Below are 6,797 nucleotides of genomic sequence, written 5' to 3'. Positions count from 1 at the left end.
TTTGAGTGGAGAAGGCACAATGACCCGACGTGTTTAGCAGTTTGAATGGAGAAGGCACAATGACCCGACATGTTTAGCAGTTTGAATGGAGAAGGCACACTGGTGATCGGACATGGTTAGCAGTTTGAATGGAGAAGGCACACTGACCCGACATGGTTAGCAGTTTGAATGGAGAAGGCACAATGACCCGACATGCTTTGCGGTTTGAATGGAGAATGCACACTGACCAGACATGGTTAGTAGTTTGAATGGAGAAGGCACACTGACCCGACATGGTTTGCAGTTTGAATGGAGAAGGCACACTGGTGATCGGACATGGTTAGCAGTTTGAATGGAGAAGGCACACTGACCCGACATGGTTAGTAGTTTGAATGGAGAAGGCACACTGACCCGACATGGTTAGCAGTTTGAATGGAGAAGGCACACTGACCCGACATGGTTTGCAGTTTGAATGGAGAAGGCACACTGGTGATCGGACATGGTTAGCAGTTTGAATGGAGAAGGCACACAGACCCGACATGGTTAGCAGTTTGAATGGAGAAGGCACACTGATCCGACATGGTTAGCAGTTTGAATGGAGAAGGCACACTGAACCGACATGGTTAGCAGTTTGAATGGAGAAGGCACACTGACCCGACATGGTTTGCAGTTTGAATGGAGAAGGCACACTGGTGATCGGATATGGTTAGTAGTTTGAATGGAGAAGGCACACTGACCCGACATGGTTAGCAGTTTGAATGTAGAAGGCTCACTGGTGATCGGACAAGGAAAGCAGTTTGAATGTAGAAGGCACACAGACCCGACATGGTTAGCAGTTTGAATGTAGAAGGCACACTGGTGATCGGACATGGTTAGCAGTTTGAATGGAGAAGACACACTGACCCAACATGGTTAATAGTTTGAATGGAGAAGGCACACTGACCCGACATGGTTAGCAGTTTGAATGGAGAAGGCACACTGACCCGACATGGTTAGCAGTTTGAATGGAGAATGCACTCTGACCCGACATGGTTAGTAGATTGAATGGAGAAGGCACACTGACCGGACATGGTTAGCAGTTTGAATGGAGAAGGCACACTGACCCGACATGGTTTGCAGTTTGAATGGAGAAGGCACACTGACCCGACATGGTTAGCAGTTTGAATGGAGAAGACACACTGACCCGACATGGTTAGCAGTTTGAATGGAGAAGGCACACTGGTGATCGGACATGGTTAGCAGTTTGAGTGGAGAAGGCACAATGACCCGACGTGTTTAGCAGTTTGAATGGAGAAGGCACAATGACCCGACATGTTTAGCAGTTTGAATGGAGAAGGCACACTGACCCGACATGGTTAGCAGTTTGAATGGAGAAGGCACACTGACCCGACATGGTTAGAATGTTTGAATGTAGAAGGCACACTGGTGATCGGACATGGTTAGCAGTTTGAATCGAGAAGGCACACAGACCCGACATGTTTTGCAGTTTGAATGGAGAAGGCACACTGACCCGACATGGTTAGCAGTTTGAATGGAGAAGGCACACTGACCCGACATGGTTAGCAGTTTGAATGGAGAATGCACACTGACCCGACATGGTTAGTAGATTGAATGGAGAAGGCACACTGACCGGACATGGTTAGCAGTTTGAATGGAGAAGGCACACTGACCCGACATGGTTAGCAGTTTGAATGGAGAAGGCACACTGACCCGACATGGTTAGCAGTTTGAATGGAGAAGACACACTGACCCGACATGGTTAGCAGTTTGAATGGAGAAGGCACACTGGTGATCGGACATGGTTAGCAGTTTGAGTGGAGAAGGCACAATGACCCGACGTGTTTAGCAGTTTGAATGGAGAAGGCACAATGACCCGACATGTTTAGCAGTTTGAATGGAGAAGGCACACTGACCCGACATGGTTAGTAGATTGAATGGAGAAGGCACACTGACCGGACATGGTTAGCAGTTTGAATGGAGAAGGCACACTGACCCGACATGGTTAGCAGTTTGAATGGAGAAGGCACACTGACCCGACATGGTTAGCAGTTTGAATGGAGAAGACACACTGACCCGACATGGTTAGCAGTTTGAATGGAGAAGGCACACTGGTGATCGGACATGGTTAGCAGTTTGAGTGGAGAAGGCACAATGACCCGACGTGTTTAGCAGTTTGAATGGAGAAGGCACAATGACCCGACATGTTTAGCAGTTTGAATGGAGAAGGCACACTGGTGATCGGACATGGTTAGCAGTTTGAATGGAGAAGGCACACTGACCCGACATGGTTAGCAGTTTGAATGGAGAAGGCACAATGACCCGACATGCTTTGCGGTTTGAATGGAGAATGCACACTGACCAGACATGGTTAGTAGTTTGAATGGAGAAGGCACACTGACCCGACATGGTTTGCAGTTTGAATGGAGAAGGCACACTGACCCGACATGGTTAGCAGTTTGAATGGAGAAGGCACACTGACCCGACATGGTTAGTAGTTTGAATGGAGAAGGCACACTGACCCGACATGGTTAGCAGTTTGAATGGAGAAGGCACACTGACCCGACATGGTTTGCAGTTTGAATGGAGAAGGCACACTGGTGATCGGACATGGTTAGCAGTTTGAATGGAGAAGGCACACAGACCCGACATGGTTAGCAGTTTGAATGGAGAAGGCACACTGAACCGACATGGTTAGCAGTTTGAATGGAGAAGGCACACTGACCCGACATGGTTTGCAGTTTGAATGGAGAAGGCACACTGGTGATCGGATATGGTTAGTAGTTTGAATGGAGAAGGCACACTGACCCGACATGGTTAGCAGTTTGAATGTAGAAGGCTCACTGGTGATCGGACAAGGAAAGCAGTTTGAATGTAGAAGGCACACAGACCCGACATGGTTAGCAGTTTGAATGTAGAAGGCACACTGGTGATCGGACATGGTTAGCAGTTTGAATGGAGAAGACACACTGACCCAACATGGTTAATAGTTTGAATGGAGAAGGCACACTGACCCGACATGGTTAGCAGTTTGAATGGAGAAGGCACACTGACCCGACATGGTTAGCAGTTTGAATGGAGAATGCACTCTGACCCGACATGGTTAGTAGATTGAATGGAGAAGGCACACTGACCGGACATGGTTAGCAGTTTGAATGGAGAAGGCACACTGACCCGACATGGTTTGCAGTTTGAATGGAGAAGGCACACTGACCCGACATGGTTAGCAGTTTGAATGGAGAAGACACACTGACCCGACATGGTTAGCAGTTTGAATGGAGAAGGCACACTGGTGATCGGACATGGTTAGCAGTTTGAGTGGAGAAGGCACAATGACCCGACGTGTTTAGCAGTTTGAATGGAGAAGGCACAATGACCCGACATGTTTAGCAGTTTGAATGGAGAAGGCACACTGACCCGACATGGTTAGCAGTTTGAATGGAGAAGGCACACTGACCCGACATGGTTAGAATGTTTGAATGTAGAAGGCACACTGGTGATCGGACATGGTTAGCAGTTTGAATGGAGAAGGCACACAGACCCGACATGTTTTGCAGTTTGAATGGAGAAGGCACACTGACCCGACATGGTTAGCAGTTTGAATGGAGAAGGCACACTGACCCGACATGGTTAGCAGTTTGAATGGAGAATGCACACTGACCCGACATGGTTAGTAGATTGAATGGAGAAGGCACACTGACCGGACATGGTTAGCAGTTTGAATGGAGAAGGCACACTGACCCGACATGGTTAGCAGTTTGAATGGAGAAGGCACACTGACCCGACATGGTTAGCAGTTTGAATGGAGAAGACACACTGACCCGACATGGTTAGCAGTTTGAATGGAGAAGGCACACTGGTGATCGGACATGGTTAGCAGTTTGAGTGGAGAAGGCACAATGACCCGACGTGTTTAGCAGTTTGAATGGAGAAGGCACAATGACCCGACATGTTTAGCAGTTTGAATGGAGAAGGCACACTGGTGATCGGACATGGTTAGCAGTTTGAATGGAGAAGGCACACTGACCCGACATGGTTAGCAGTTTGAATGGAGAAGGCACAATGACCCGACATGCTTTGCGGTTTGAATGGAGAATGCACACTGACCAGACATGGTTAGTAGTTTGAATGGAGAAGGCACACTGAACCGACATGGTTTGCAGTTTGAATGGAGAAGGCACACTGACCCGACATGGTTAGCAGTTTGAATGGAGAAGGCACACTGACCCGACATGGTTAGTAGTTTGAATGGAGAAGGCACACTGACCCGACATGGTTAGCAGTTTGAATGGAGAAGGCACACTGACCCGACATGGTTTGCAGTTTGAATGGAGAAGGCACACTGGTGATCGGACATGGTTAGCAGTTTGAATGGAGAAGGCACACTGAACCGACATGGTTAGCAGTTTGAATGGAGAAGGCACACTGACCCGACATGGTTTGCAGTTTGAATGGAGAAGGCACACTGGTGATCGGATATGGTTAGTAGTTTGAATGGAGAAGGCACACTGACCCGACATGGTTAGCAGTTTGAATGTAGAAGGCTCACTGGTGATCGGACAAGGAAAGCAGTTTGAATGTAGAAGGCACACAGACCCGACATGGTTAGCAGTTTGAATGTAGAAGGCACACTGGTGATCGGACATGGTTAGCAGTTTGAATGGAGAAGACACACTGACCCAACATGGTTAATAGTTTGAATGGAGAAGGCACACTGACCCGACATGGTTAGCAGTTTGAATGGAGAAGGCACACTGACCCGACATGGTTAGCAGTTTGAATGGAGAATGCACTCTGACCCGACATGGTTAGTAGATTGAATGGAGAAGGCACACTGACCGGACATGGTTAGCCGTTTGAATGGAGAAGGCACACTGACCCGACATGGTTTGCAGTTTGAATGGAGAAGGCACACTGACCCGACATGGTTAGCAGTTTGAATGGAGAAGACACACTGACCCGACATGGTTAGCAGTTTGAATGGAGAAGGCACACTGGTGATCGGACATGGTTAGCAGTTTGAGTGGAGAAGGCACAATGACCCGACGTGTTTAGCAGTTTGAATGGAGAAGGCACAATGACCCGACATGTTTAGCAGTTTGAATGGAGAAGGCACACTGACCCGACATGGTTAGCAGTTTGAATGGAGAAGGCACACTGACCCGACATGGTTAGAATGTTTGAATGTAGAAGGCACACTGGTGATCGGACATGGTTAGCAGTTTGAATGGAGAAGGCACACAGACCCGACATGTTTTGCAGTTTGAATGGAGAAGGCACACTGACCCGACATGGTTAGCAGTTTGAATGGAGAAGGCACACTGACCCGACATGGTTAGCAGTTTGAATGGAGAATGCACACTGACCCGACATGGTTAGTAGATTGAATGGAGAAGGCACACTGACCGGACATGGTTAGCAGTTTGAATGGAGAAGGCACACTGACCCGACATGGTTAGCAGTTTGAATGGAGAAGGCACACTGACCCGAAATGGTTAGCAGTTTGAATGGAGAAGACACACTGACCCGACATGGTTAGCAGTTTGAATGGAGAAGGCACACTGGTGATCGGACATGGTTAGCAGTTTGAGTGGAGAAGGCACAATGACCCGACGTGTTTAGCAGTTTGAATGGAGAAGGCACAATGACCCGACATGTTTAGCAGTTTGAATGGAGAAGGCACACTGACCCGACATGGTTAGTAGATTGAATGGAGAAGGCACACTGACCGGACATGGTTAGCAGTTTGAATGGAGAAGGCACACTGACCCGACATGGTTAGCAGTTTGAATGGAGAAGGCACACTGACCCGACATGGTTAGCAGTTTGAATGGAGAAGACACACTGACCCGACATGGTTAGCAGTTTGAATGGAGAAGGCACACTGGTGATCGGACATGGTTAGCAGTTTGAGTGGAGAAGGCACAATGACCCGACGTGTTTAGCAGTTTGAATGGAGAAGGCACAATGACCCGACATGTTTAGCAGTTTGAATGGAGAAGGCACACTGGTGATCGGACATGGTTAGCAGTTTGAATGGAGAAGGCACACTGACCCGACATGGTTAGCAGTTTGAATGGAGAAGGCACAATGACCCGACATGCTTTGCGGTTTGAATGGAGAATGCACACTGACCAGACATGGTTAGTAGTTTGAATGGAGAAGGCACACTGACCCGACATGGTTTGCAGTTTGAATGGAGAAGGCACACTGACCCGACATGGTTAGCAGTTTGAATGGAGAAGGCACACTGACCCGACATGGTTAGTAGTTTGAATGGAGAAGGCACACTGACCCGACATGGTTAGCAGTTTGAATGGAGAAGGCACACTGACCCGACATGGTTTGCAGTTTGAATGGAGAAGGCACACTGGTGATCGGACATGGTTAGCAGTTTGAATGGAGAAGGCACACAGACCCGACATGGTTAGCAGTTTGAATGGAGAAGGCACACTGATCCGACATGGTTAGCAGTTTGAATGGAGAAGGCACACTGAACCGACATGGTTAGCAGTTTGAATGGAGAAGGCACACTGACCCGACATGGTTTGCAGTTTGAATGGAGAAGGCACACTGGTGATCGGATATGGTTAGTAGTTTGAATGGAGAAGGCACACTGACCCGACATGGTTAGCAGTTTGAATGTAGAAGGCTCACTGGTGATCGGACAAGGAAAGCAGTTTGAATGTAGAAGGCACACAGACCCGACATGGTTAGCAGTTTGAATGTAGAAGGCACACTGGTGATCGGACATGGTTAGCAGTTTGAATGGAGAAGACACACTGACCCAACATGGTTAATAGTTTGAATGGAGAAGGCAC

Source organism: Hypanus sabinus, unplaced genomic scaffold, assembly GCF_030144855.1.
Source record: "Hypanus sabinus isolate sHypSab1 unplaced genomic scaffold, sHypSab1.hap1 scaffold_405, whole genome shotgun sequence".
Lineage (NCBI taxonomy): Eukaryota > Metazoa > Chordata > Chondrichthyes > Myliobatiformes > Dasyatidae > Hypanus > Hypanus sabinus.
This window is presented reverse-complemented; position numbering follows the sequence as displayed.